A 14,878-nucleotide genomic window follows, 5' to 3' on the forward strand; every position below is an offset into this window, starting at 1 on the left:
GCCAGTGTATTCAATGCTCTCTGGTAGCGTGTCTCTCACCGGACATCTTATCCCGTCCAACACAACTCTCAGCGGCTTCACCGCTCGTCGCAGCGCTATGGATCTCCTGCAATAGATTGTAGGCCGGTAGCTGGGATAATTTGGAGTCCGCCGACCAGTAAATTCTGAACTCTGTTTAGCTGTTAGCTGGTAGTTGCTGGCCCGTGGGTAGCGGAATCATACAGAGTCCTGTCGGCACTGGGAGAAGTAGATAGCTGTTTAAAAGAAGGCTTGTGTCCTCATGGACAGGGGTAAACACTTGACGCGTTTCTCAGCCTCGTACCTGTGGCTGTTTCCTCAGAAGCATATGCAAGAAGCAGTACTCCTGGGACTTTTCAAAGTCAGTCATTGATAAACTGAGCCACAGCTTGCTCTATATATAGTATATACTGTACTCACATAGAGTATGTAAGAATGCATACACAGAGGCATCTCCCTCCTGCCACTGCTACTGCTGCTGAGGATCCGCAGCTCCTGGTACCTGCCTCGTCCGCAGCTGCCTCCACAGCCACAGTCCCACAGGTCCCGCAACTCCCGCCCGTGCCTGCATTGACCCCAGCCGCTGGCCGCCGCCACTGCCGATGAGATCCCGGTGTGACCCCTGAGCAGGGAGCGGTGACTAAACATCAGCGGCACCCTCACATCTAGCGATCCCGGTGGTATGTGCAACAGCTATATGGTAAGGTGCAGACCCTGCCCCCTCTACATCACCTGCACCCTGTCTCCCCACCGTCCTCACATGTACCCCGGTCTCCCTGATGTACAGATTCTGATGGTGACTATCCCGGGTTCCTGTAGCCAGTGCCCCTCTCCCCATTACTGTAATGTTAGTATTCTCATTGCGGGTGGTGTGCAGGGGGGCCGCGATCACGCGGGGGGGGGGGCAGTGACCACGGGTGGCGTGCCGCGATCGCAGGGGTGGGCGACAGTGATCTCGGGTGGGGTGCCAATGCTGGGGTCCCGGTGTGACCCCTGAAACTGATATACGGGATGTAGTCGGCATACCGATGCTTAGAATGCAAGCGGTCAGAAGATCAGCATCAGAATCCTGACAGTCAACATCCCGAACATAAGTATGCCAGGGAGGGTTAGGGTTAGGCTGCAGGGTTTTGGACAGAGTTTTGGTTAGGCACTAGGGGGAGGGTTAGGCTGTGGGGTGGGGGGAGGTTAAGGTTAGGCTATGGTAAATTAGGGTCAGGGTGGGGAGAGGGTTAGCATACTTACCCACCAGGTGTCGGGATTCTTAGTGTAGAGCTGCCAGTTTTGGACTTCTAAGCGCCGGGATCCAGTACCCAACCCATTTATACATATAGCACACACATACATAGAATACCAATACATAATATACATTGCACATACTGTATACTGTACATAGTATATATACCATACCTCCCAACTTTAAATTCTGGAACCGCAGGAAAGGGGTAATGGCCTCGTTAAAAGGGTGTGTAACTTTGCGCCAATGCCATGACCGCTGCCATGCCTCACATTATCGTCACAGTGGGGGCATGGCAAGCGCTATGTGAGCTGCTGGCATGCCCCCAGTCCCTCTTGTCTCCTGTGAAGTCTTCTAAATGTAACCCCTTTTTCACCCTCCGGGGGTACTTAATACATATGACAGTGTGCCTCCACCCAAGCAGTTATTATTCCAACCCCGGCTTGCTTGGGAAAGCTGTTGCCAGTAGTGTTATATTTACTGTTTCTCGTGTGGGTTGGGTAAGATGCTTAATTTACCTGGTGTGTCTTCTTTTGTTTTTCAGATTCGTAGGTTTAGATGACTGAGACAACTTGTCCAATTCAACGGTAAGTATTTATTAATATGACTTTAATACCTTCCCATGTTCTGTTGTTCACAGAATGAACCCTCCCTTAATTGAAGTTCACAGTACATTACATATTCTTCTAGTCAATTTAACTAATTACCCACAAAATAAGGATATAATATCCCAACATATATTGCTATACATAAATTGATAACTGTTATACAATACAACAACTTATTCTTACGAGGGTTATCAGATATATTATCAATACAGCTACCATAACCTTATGTGTTCCACTGCAGTCTCCGGTTTATGTGTTGGGTATACCCTTTGGTTATCGTTGGTGCACTGTTGGGGCCCAATTTACCTTATGTACTCCTGATGTATTCATCACTCAAGGCTGACATGGCTTGTTAGTATGGTCCCTAAATAGTAGAATTAAATATAGGTACACCCTAGTTAGTACCCTTTCAAGGATAGTCTTTTGGTAGTGTGATAACCGTATACTGATAGGGGAGTATCAAGGGCCTCTTGAGAGCCCAATGATTATACCTCGGCAGATTGATAGTACCGTTACAGGAGTCCCAATAGATGAGTACCTATGTGCATCTAGGACAATCCTTTTTTTTCTTCTTCTGTGAAGTAGGAGTTTTCCACCTTCCTTATACTATTCGGTGTGAATACTCGAAAATCCTCTGCTAGTTATACCACAAGGGTCCACGCAACTTAGGAATAGGAATTTTGCAATAGATATCTAGAGTAAGTGATAACGAATGCCTCTATGATCTTTCTCCCCCAACTCCTTGATTTAGGGAAAACCACGGAGGATCCTTTCACCACTATTGTCGTCCAATCCTTTAGCTGAAATGGGGCTATCCAATTAGAATACTTTTAGGATCATACAATAATGTCAATGTGGTATTGTAGAGCTAAATGGTAATAGGCACTGGGACTCATAAAATCTGTGTTTTAGTATTTGAGGCAAATTCTATGCTCATGCTTCCCTGTAATTATGCATTACTTGGTCTATATCCGTGAAGTCCATTCCCCTCACGTCCCTCCACACCAATGTCCCGTGCTTGTGTCACTCCTAAAGGTTTAAACTTAGGAGTGGGCTTTTTGACTTCTGCAATTCCTTTCCATCAGGTAGGGATGTTATTCACTTGCCATTTTCATATTGGTATAATGGCAGTACTGGGTAGTCATGGGTTGAAAGGGGTGCAGGCTATATGCCACTACTTATAATTATATTTTATTAAACAAGTTTTTTACGTTCTTATAGCTGCGACTTCATACTCTGTAAACTTAGAGATTATTGTTCCTTTCACTAACTGACAGCCACTTTTATCAATAGGGTGCATATATCCCTGCAAGAAGAAGTGCTAATTTGCTTGTGAGTTTCTGGGATAAAATCCCTTCACTGCCAGTCTCTGTACTATGTGAAATTCCCTTCAGCGGGGGGCCCTTTCTGTGATGTAGTCTATTCAGGACCAGCCCTCTCCTTCTATGCAATGGCTGACACCGCCTCCTCCCCTCCCTTATACTGTCACTCACTGCGTAGGTGTCACTGCTGCCCTGATCGGGTTGGTGGAGCCCCGTTTAGCCGGGCCTGAAGGGTGTGTTCAGGGTAGAGCTCTCTGAGCTGCCCAGTTGAAGTTCTTACTTAGCGCCGCTGTCACGGATGCAGCCGCTCCCCCGTTACCGAGTCCTCTGCTGTTCGTGATCCTCTCGTTCCACCCGGCTCCCCTTAGACGATTACAGCCGGTGAGTCACTTCACTTTCTCTCTATTTACGGGTAGGGACGCACCGGAGGTGTCAGTGGCCGGACGATACCGCGACTCGGTTCCTGCTCCTCTGCCTCACAGGGACTCCTCTCAGTCCAAAACCCTCGCGGCTCTCTCTTTTCCCGCTTCTCCCTCGCGCTCCCCTCAACTGATCTCACAATCCGGGCACCCCATAGTCGGCACGAGGGCTTCTGGAAAAGTCTCTCTAGCCCTGCTAGTGCCAATGGGCCCCCGTCACCCAGAACTAGATTTAATGTTTATTGTACATATTTACCACCAGCAACCCTCTACATAGAACAAGTATTACATTATACAGCTGGATTAGATTTCATATATTTACACAGGCATTACACAGATAGAATATATTTTATATATTTACACAGGCATTAAATACCTAATATATATATATGTACATATAAATATATATTTAATGTAGTCCTCAGAGAGCAGTTACCTTTCTGTATCTCCTGCTAAGCATTTATTTATTTACAGGGCTACACTCTCCCCCTGGTGAGCACATTTACACAATTTTGTAGTTAATTGTATCTCACCACCTACATGTACTTTCCATGGTTCCATCAAATTATATCCGGGTACATTCCATCCGAAATATGGCCATGACATCACCATGTTAGGGTGCAATACCAAGGGAATTTCATTAGGGGTTCCTAACTGGTCATAGGTAAGTATTCTAGGAGCCCTCCTAACTCATTGAGGCCTAGGTGACAAATGGGTTTGTTCAGAAATAACTCCCTCACCCTTATCACCCATAGGAATGGGTTCAGGAACTTCAGTTAGTTCACCTCTGAATTAATTTCCATTACCATCAGTGCTTCCAACATTCTCCTGTTCTTCCCCATGGTAGGAAAAGGGTATTTTTACTTGTCCCCCAGGATATGACTCCAATACATGGGTTCCTGATCCCCACGGCTCACTATCCCAATAGTAATATCCTGCATTAGAGTCATCCTCAATCTCCTCAGCTTCCTGTCTCTGGCTCCGAAGGTTAATTTCCTGTGTACCAATGCTTTTAGCTTCAGTATCTTCCATAGGATAAGATACCGTATTCTCCCACCTAATGTCCTGGGCAATAGGGAGTAAATGTTTTCTATGGTAGGTTACCATACTTCCCTGTCCATTTGCTGGGGCGAGTTGGTATACCGGAATGTTAGGGAGCTGTCTCAATACTATATAAGGAGTGGGTTTCCATTTATACTGTAACTTTTACTTTCGAGGTACCCCCAGAGCTCTAATCAGGCTCTAAGAGGTGTTCCTTAATGTGCCTATCGACATATTCTTTGTTTCTGTCACCCATTTTTCGAGCAGCATCTGCAGCTAGTTGATAGGCTTCTCGCAATTGTTGACGAAGTTGTCTAACATATTGGCTGTGAGATATCTTTGAACCAGAATTATTATAAGTTCCTTAACAAATATCTATGGGTAATCTGGCCTCCCGACCGAACATGAGGTAATATGGGGTGTATCCCGTAGTGTCGTTCCGAGTGCAATTATATGCATGCACTAAAGGAGCAATATATTTCCGCCAGTTGGATTTTCTTTTAGAATCTAAGGTACCCAACATGTTAAATAACGTTCTGTTAAATCGCTCAGGCTGAGGGTCTCCTTGGGGATGATAAGGGGTAGTGCGGGATTTAGTTATACCACAGCAATGACACTGTGCTCTAATTACTTTACTCTCAAATTCTCGACCTTGATCAGAATGAATCCTTGCTGGCAATCCGTAATGTACGAAGAATTTCTCCCACAAGGTTCTTGCAACAGTTATCGCAGTCTGATTCACTGTTAAATAGGCTTGGGCATACCTTGTGAAATGGTCAGTTACCACAAGAATATGACAGTCTGATCTTCCAGGGCCATCTGAGGTGAGAAAATCGATGCATACTAACTCCAAAGCTCCCGTGCTGGTGATATTAACTAATGAAACGGCAGATACAGGTAACGTTTTTCGGAGAATACAATTTCCGCATGTTCTACAGAATCGTTCTATATCCTGATTCATATGAGCCCAGAAAAAACGATCGGACACCAACCCCTGGATTTTCTCATATCCAAGGTGACCATGGTGATCATGCAAAGCTTCTAGCACCATCTGCTTATACTTTGTTGGTAATACTATCTGCATTTTAGTACCTCCGTCATTCTTAATTACCTTTCGATATAATACCCCATTCATAATAGTTAACTTCTTGTACTGTCGCATTAACACTTGTGCCTTCCTTGGTAATTGAGAGCGATGTAACTGATAAGTATGATCTTCGAGAATCCGTACAATAGGAAGAATATTAGGGTCATTTCGTTGTTCTTGCGCCAGTTGGTCTGATGTTATTAACCCTAACCCCTGCAGTTCATCCCTTCCTAACCTACAAAAGGAATGAGGAATAGCTATTTCAGAAGCTCCTATATTATATACAGCAGCCACTTCTTGATTTCTGGTGACACTAATATTTTGGCACAGTCCTTTCACGACCCCAGCGGGTACTTCAATCCAATCAGAGTCACCTCCTGGAGCTTCCAAGTGCAGCATCCTAGATAGAGCATCCGCATCCTGGTTATTAATACCTGGCTTATACTTGATATTGAAGTCATAGTTGGTAAGGGCTGCCAGCCATCGGTGTCCAGTGGCATCAAGTTTAGCTGATGTCTGTACATAGGTTAGAGGATTGTTATCCGTCTGTACAATGAATTGAGCTCCGTAAGGATAGTCGTGAAGCTTTTCGCTAACCACCCATTTTAATGCGAGAAATTCCAATTTGTGGACCGGATAATTTCTTTCACTATTGGAAATTCCTCTACTAACATAGGCAATGGGTCTCAACAGTTGCTCTTGTCTTTGGTACAACACCCCCCCAAGTCCGTCTAAGGAGGCATCTATGTGCACTTCGTAAGGCAAATCAAGTATAGCATATGCCAACACAGGAGATTTAGTGAGGCGATCTTTCAGTGTAACAAAGGCTTCCTCACACTGTTCAGTCCACCTGTTTCTAAACAAGTCTCTGGGCTTATGGTAATACCGGTCTGCATCTGATTTCTTCCTTCGGTCTTTATTTGCGGGCGGATATCCTCTTGTTAAATCTGTCAATGGTTTAGCGATTTTGGAATAGTGCGCTATGAATTTCCTGTAGTATCCGCAGAAACCTAGAAAAGACCTCAATTCTTTAAGGTTGGTGGGACAGGGCCATTTCTTCACAGTGGCCACTTTTTCTGGGTCTGTGGCTATCCTGTTCCGACTCACCACATGTCCCAAGTATTTAACTGAAGATCTACACAATTTACATTTTTCGGCTGACAACTTTAACCCTCTGGCTCATAGATGATCTAACACTTTCAGTAACCGGGCGTTGTGTTCATCTAGATCTTTCCCAAACACGATGATATCGTCTAGATACACTAATACTTCCCGGTAACCCATGTCACCAACAGTTTGTTCCATGGTTCGTTGGAAAGCAGCCGGTGCTCCTTTGATCCCTTGGGGCATCTTTAAGAACTCATAGAACCCAATAGGGCAGATGAAAGCAGTTTTGGCCCTATCCTCCTTACTCATGGGGATCTGATAGTAACCGCATCGTAGATCAAGAACGGAAAACCACTGGCTCCCTTGAAGGCAATCCAAGGCCTCGTCTACCTTAGGTACCGTGTACTGATCAGGCACTGTTCTATTGTTCAGGGTACGATAGTCTATACAGAGACGGATTTCTCAAGTCTTTTTACGAGCAACCACAATAGGTGACGCATACTGACTCTCGGAATTAGCGATGACATTATTTTCCAATAAATTCCTAAGATGACTCCTGACGTCTTCGAAATCAGCCGGAGCCAACCTCCAGGATCTCTCTCGAAATGGAGTATTATTTGTCAATTTGATATGATGCTCAACACCTGTGGCAGTCCCTAGGTCCCAATCACTTTTGGAAAAAACATCGTCCCTTAGTAGTAGCTGTTCCATTAGCAGGTCTTTACTTGTCTGATCAATATCACTCCCATGAAAACACTCTTCCAGGTTCAATCGGTTGTAATTGAACGGAGCCCTAGTAGACGAGTGGGTAACCATTCGATCAGGATGACTTTCCAAGAATTGACAGTGAACTATTTCTGGTTCTACCGATGGTCTCATCTCTTCATTATTTCCTCTGTCTTGTTTATCACACCATCGCTTTAGATTTCGAAACATATTGGTATTAGTACCCACTATAGCGGACAAGTGGCCATTATCCCCAGGGGAATCAGGGCAAATCAGTGCAACCAATGGAATAGACTCATTAGGGGTAACTAGTCCAGGTTCCAAAGTAAGTTGTGTAACTATGTATCCCAAATACGGGTACTTCTGTTCACTGAGGTCCCATACTGTAAGACCGCTAAGAGCTTGAATGGGAACAGCTGACAGATTCTCCCTGTACCATGTTTCAAATACAATGGACACCTGTGATCCACTGTCCAACAACACCATACATTCCTGTCCATTTATTAGGGCTTTCACTAACGGTGCATGTCCCATGAGACTGTCTGGAATAGCATCGGACCACTGGGCACTCCCCATAGCATGAACATTTATTGTTGGGGAGCCTGTGAGGGGTTCACAGAACTCCCGTTGGGGTTTTCCATCTGCTCATCTCTGGACCGGTGGTAAATCGGCATTCTTCCATTCCTCTCCATACCACTCACTGGGCATTCAAAAGGATCTATGCCCTGGTTGTCCACAACTATAACAGAGTATAGGCCCACGACTACCACTTCCCCTTGTCCTTCCTCTATTCAATTCTGATGACCAGTAGGGCCTTGATGACGCTGTACTCTGTAATGCAATCTATTGGTCTATTTTTTTATTTTGATCTTCTAACAGCTTAATCAGTCGATCATCCATAACAGTTGAGGTGGGGGCAGGTATAATAGCTTTGACTCTCTTAATAGTCTTGTCTAGATTCTCAATTTGTACTTCCTCTAACTTGTCCTCCTTCACAAGTTCAGTGAGACTGGGTGATGGCCCTGACCGTTGGGTACTTCGTAGTCTCTGTGCAACTGGATTAAGAGTGAGAGCTCCTTTCAGAACCTGTCGCATTCGGCTTTCATCTACCGCCTCCTTAGCTATCCCCCCTTTCTCTACAATTTGATAAATCAATCGATCCACTCTATAAATATATTGAGTGAGAGTCTCCCCCGGCTCCTGATAGGTGCGATGTAATCTTGACATCAAATCCCCTACATCCTCCGTGGTGCCATAAGAAAAATCCAAAGCTTCTAGATAATCTTTCAGAGTGGCGGTAGATTTACTCCTCCTGGTGGCTTGAATCACCCTCATAGCGGGTCCCCGGAGACTTTCCACTATACGCTGTCGTTTGACATGCTCTGGACATTGCCACTCTTCAGAGTGCTGAATGGCCGCCTCTCTCCAAGTATCATAGGTTTCTTCACCAGCAGGCACAGGGGAAATACCCGAGAAAATCCTGAGTCTCCTATATCCCCCTTCATAATGCAATCTCTCCATCTGACTAACCATTTTATCCATCATTGTTTCCACCCCTTTCCCAGGAGATTCTTCCCTATCCTCTGTCCGATCCTCCCCACTATTGATATGAAAACAGTCTCCTGCAGCAGGGGTATCATTTCCCATCTCTTCTCCTGGGGTGGCTGCTTCTTCCATACTTTCAGGCCATACTAGTTGAACTTTTCGCCCAGGGACATCTTCAACCACCACCATACTGGGTAGTAAGGTGTTATCCAAAGGAAGTCTATTACTGAGTAAAATAGCGAAAGTTTCGCCCTCCTATCCTTTCCATCGATCAACCGTACATGGTTGACTGATACCATACAGTTGTCCTACAGCCCGAATGACTGCATCATCACTGACTAATGATAGTTTTCCAACAAGGCCAAAACTGCATAAGGGCTCCACACCCTTTTCTTTACACCACCTATGGATATCAGCACTGTTAACTTCTTCCATGATCTATAGATTTGGCGTCGACCAATGAATCCTGGGTATTTTAAATCTCAGCAGTGCCTCCAAATGTAACCCCTTTTTCACCCCCCGGGGGTACTTACTACATATGACAGTGTGCCTCCACCCAAGCAGTTATTATTCCAACCCCGGCTTGCTTGGGAAAGCTGTTGCCAGTAGTGTTATATTTACTGTTTCTCGTGTGGGTTGGGTAAGATGCTTAATTTACCTGGTGTGTCTTCTTTTGTTTTTCAGATTCGTAGGTTCAGATGACTGAGACAACTTGTCCAATTCAACGGTAAGTATTTATTAATATTACTTTAATACCTTCCCATGTTCTGTTGTTCACAGAATGAACCCTCCCTTAATTGAAGTTCATAGTACATTACATATTCTTCTAGTCAATTTAACTAATTACCCACAAAATAAGGATATAATATCCCAACATATATTGCTATACATAAATTGATAACTGTTATACAATACAACAACTTATTCTTACGAGGGTTATCAGATATATTATCAATACAGCTACCATAACCTTATGTGTTCCACTGCAGTCTCCGGTTTATGTGTTGGGTATACCCTTTGGTTATCGTTGGTGCACTGTTGGGGCCCAATTTACCTTATGTACTCCTGATGTATTCATCACTCAAGGCTGACATGGCTTGTTAGTATGGTCCCTAAATAGTAGAATTAAATATAGGTACACCCTAGTTAGTACCCTTTCAAGGATAGTCTTTTGGTAGTGTGATAACCGTATACTGATAGGGGAGTATCAAGGGCCTCTTGAGAGCCCAATGATTATACCTCGGCAGATTGATAGTACCGTTACAGGAGTCCCAATAGATGAGTACCTATGTGCATCTAGGACAATCCTTTTTTTTTTCTTTCTGTGAAGTAGGAGTTTTCCACCTTCCTTATACTATTCGGTGTGAATACTCGAAAACCTTCTGCTGGTTATACCACAAGGGTCCACGCAACTTAGGAATAGGAATTTCGCAATAGATATCTACTTCTAGAGTAGGTGATAACGAATGCCTCTATGATCTTTCTCCCCCAACTCCTTGATTTAGGGAAAACCACGGAGGATCCTTTCACCACTATTGTCGTCCAATCCTTCAGCTGAAATGGGGCTATCCAATTAGAATACTTTTAGGATCATACAATAATGTCAATGTGGTATTGTAGAGCTAAATGTTAATAGGCACTGGGACTCATATAATCTGTGTTTTAGTATTTGAGGCAAATTCTATGCTCATGCTTCCCTGTAATTATGCATTACTTGGTCTATATCCGTGAAGTCCATTCCCCTCACGTCCCTCCACACCAATGTCCCGTGCTTGTGTCACTCCTAAAGGTTTAAACTTAGGAGTGGGCTTTTTGACTTCTGCAATTCCTTTTCATCAGGTAGGGATGTTATTCACTTGCCATTTTCATATTGGTATAATGGCAGTACTGGGTAGTCATGGGTTTAAAGGGGTGCAGGCTATATGCCACTACTTATAATTATAATTTATTAAACAAGTCATTTACGTTCTTATAGCTGCAACTTCATACTCTGTAAACTTAGAGATTATTGTTCCTTTCACTAACTGACAGCCACTTTTATCAATAGGGTGCATATATCCCTGCAAGAAGAAGTGCTAATTTGCTTGTGAGTTTCTGGGATAAAATCCCTTCACTGCCAGTCTCTGTACTATGTGAAATTCCCTTCAGCGGGGGGCCCTTTCTGTGATGTAGTCTATTCAGGACCAGCCCTCTCCTTCTATGCAATGGCTGACACCGCCTCCTCCCCTCCCTTATACTGTCACTCACTGCGTAGGTGTCACTGCTGCCCTGATCGGGTTGGTGGAGCCCCGTTTAGCCGGGCCTGAAAGGGTGTGTTCGGGGTAGAGCTCTCTGAGCTGCCCAGTTGAAGTTCTTACTTAGCGCCGCTGTCACGGATGCAGCCGCTCCCCCGTTACCGAGTCCTCTGCTGTCCGTGATCCTCTCGTTCCACCCGGCTCCCCTTAGACGATTACAGCCGGTGAGTCACTTCACTTTCTCTCTATTTACGGGTAGGGACGCACCGGAGGTGTCAGTGGCCGGACGATACCGCGACTCGGTTCCTGCTCCTCTGCCTCACAGGGACTCCTCTCAGTCCAAAACCCTCGCGGCTCTCTCTTTTCCCGCTTCTCCCTCACGCTCCCCTCAACTGATCTCACAATCCGGGCACCCCATAGTCGGCACGAGGGCTTCTGGAAAAGTCTCTCTAGCCCTGCTAGTACCAATGGGCCCTCGTCACCCAGAACTAGATTTAATGTTTATTGTACATATTTACCACCAGCAACCCTCTACATAGTACAAGTATTACATTATACAGCTGGATTAGATTTCATATATTTACACAGGCATTACACAGATAGAATATATTTTATATATTTACACAGGCATTAAATACCTAATATATATATATATGTACATATAAATATATATTTAATGTAGTCCTCAGAGAGCAGTTACCTTTCTGTATCCCCTGCTAAGCATTTATTTATTTACAGGGCTACATAAAAGTGACAGGAGACCTCTCAGCTGATCCCCCCCATCACTGCGGGACACTGCGGCCCGCGGGTTGGACAGTGGGACAGTCCCAAAAAAACAGGACTGTTCCGTGAAAATTGGAACAGTTTGGAGGTATGTATATACCTATACATGCTGCAGAAAAGGCAGCTAGCAGGGAGGGGGTTAAAGAAGGGACACCCAGAGGATAGAGATATAAGGAACATGTACTGTAGGGTTCAAGGAGAGAGGAGGTATACAACTGATAAGCTTGTACAGTGCAATAAACATATGTTTGTGTGTGTGTGTGTGTGTGTGTGTGTGTGTGTGTGTGTGTGTGTGTGTGTGTGTGTGTGACACTGATACAAAACGAACCATTTTTCTGTGGTCATGTTGGACTGCTGCCTGCAATTTCCTCCTTCAGCCTCCTGTCCAGACTCCAGGCAGCCACTGTGGGGGGGTGGGCTGCCTGTGCTCTGATTGGCTGGGTGACTGTATGTGATGTGTCACTCAGCCAATTTGAGCACAGCAGACACTGCTGAGGCGTTCCTGCACATATCAGGAATCTCCTCAGCATTACAGCAGGGCAGTGCATTGGACACAGTCAGCACAGCAGCTGATGTACTAAATGCTTGTCCCCGACCAGTCACCAGCGAGCAGCATTGGCCACTCCCCAAACTATAGTGGTCGGAGCTACAGAGCAGAGGGTGGGGGCACAGGGGATTTACCAGCAGTTCAGCTCAAGTCAGTCTGTGACGTGAGCCATAACTTTGGCCGGGCAAGGGAGCGGAGCTACGGGCGGAGCTTAGGATGGGTACCGGGGGCAGAGCCTAAGGAGAATTGACAAAGTCAGACCCAGCTGTTTTAGACAGGCGATGCATGGGGGGGTTAGGACTTTGTCCAGCCTGTTTGGTCTGAGGGCTTATTTTCAATGCGTGGCCTGGAGCTGTAGCCCCATCCGACCCATTGTTAATCCAGCCCTGAATGTCAGGAGGAGACAGAGGGAGGAGAGCAAGCGGGAGAGTGAGAAAGACACACGGCTAGATGCATCATCGCTTGGAGAGTGATAAAATGGAGAAAGAGAATGTACCAGCCAATCAGGTCCTAACTGCCATGTCACAACCTGTGTTTGAAAAATGTTAGTTAGGAGCTGATTGGCTGGCACTTTTTTACTCTCCATTTTATCACTTTTCAAGCGATGATGCACCTGGCCCACAGTGTGTTAGGGAGGGAGAGAAAGAGAGGAGAACAAGAGAGAGTGTCAGGGGGAGACAGAGAGGGGGAGAGAGAGGGTGTCAGGCAGAGAGAGTGTGTCAACGAGAGAGAGAGAAAGAGAGACAGTGTCAGAGAGAGATCGGGAGAAAGAGAGAGAGAGTGTCAGAGAGAGAGAGTTTGAGTGTCAGGGAAAAAGAGGGAAGGGGAGTAAGCAGGAGAGAGAGAGGAGAGATGAAGGGGGAGTGAGAAGAAGAGAGAGGGGGGAGAAAGAGTGGGAGTGAGCAGGAGAGAGGGAGTGAGCAGGAGAGAGAGAGAGGGTGAGTGAGCAGGAGAGAGAGAGGAAGAGTGGGAGTGAGCAGGAGAGAGAGAGTGGGTAGGAGAGAGAGAGAGAGTGAGCAGGAGAGATAGACAGAAGAGAGGGAGGGGTAGTGAGCAGCAGAGAGAGAGGGAGGGGGAGTGAGCGAGTGGAAGTGATAGAGGGGGAGTAAGCAGGAGAGAGAGTAGGGGGGTTGGGGGGTAACCGGGAGTGAACAGGAGATTGCTGCACATGACATAGTCCTCTGATGGGTGCGGGCACATCACAGCATTAGGCCCTGCCCTCTAAATACCCATGAATCGTGGCTGACAGCCAGGTAGGGGACAGGACAGGCTGGGAGTAGGACAATGTTTTCAGTTGTGTGGGTCCCCCTTCACACCCTGCAACATTGCCAATGGATGTTCTGCCCTGCGGCCAGGAGTGAAGGGGAGCGGCGGGAATTGGAGGAACCCAGTTTCAGGGTGCAGGGGGAGCTGCGGGCCCTGGAAGCAGCCAGGGCCCCATAGCAGCTGCACCCCCTGCACCCTCGGTAGTTACGCCACTGGATGTGCTATAAACTGCTGTGTATTTTTGCAGCTGCTCTGTCAATTAGTAAACAGCCAGGTCCCTGCAGCCTTGGCCAGTATTGAAGAAAACAATATTTTGAGCTGTGAGGCGGTGAAAATAAACTGGAATTACTGGAAATTATTGTTATTGAGGTTAATAAGGTAGGAATAAAAAAGATGGCCAAATTATGTAATTTTAGTAGTTTTTAATCAATTTTTGACAAAAATGCAAATGCAAACCAAAACACAGGGGCCAAAATAGCTCTTGTTCTAATTAAGAAATACAGCTCAGCAACCCAGATATATAACTTTTTCATATCTGTGATTAGGGTGGATAACAAAGCACAAGCAGGTGCTTTTCTTTCACTACAACTCTCTGAAAGTACATCTGTAAAGGCACTTTTAGTAGGTTAAGGCACTGAATATGAGCCATTGTATGAACCAGATTAAATTTACTGTCATGAACAAAAAGCTGAAACAACATATTTGCTTTTACTGTGCAAGTGGAAACAAACAATTAACAACACATGTTGCAAATATGGAACTGATTTTAATACCCTTACTAGCGCCAAAAGCTGCTTTTTTTTTTTTATATATAATTTTCAGAAAAATTGATGGTAACAAATATCCGTTTTAAATTATGATAGGAAATGTTTTGAAAGTGGTAAATTTTTGCTCACATGCTTTAAATAGTGCATTTTGAATGCTTCCCAGCGATTAGA

The sequence above is a fragment of the Pseudophryne corroboree genome, chromosome 5 (assembly GCF_028390025.1).
Source record: "Pseudophryne corroboree isolate aPseCor3 chromosome 5, aPseCor3.hap2, whole genome shotgun sequence".
Taxonomy (NCBI): Eukaryota; Metazoa; Chordata; class Amphibia; order Anura; family Myobatrachidae; genus Pseudophryne; species Pseudophryne corroboree.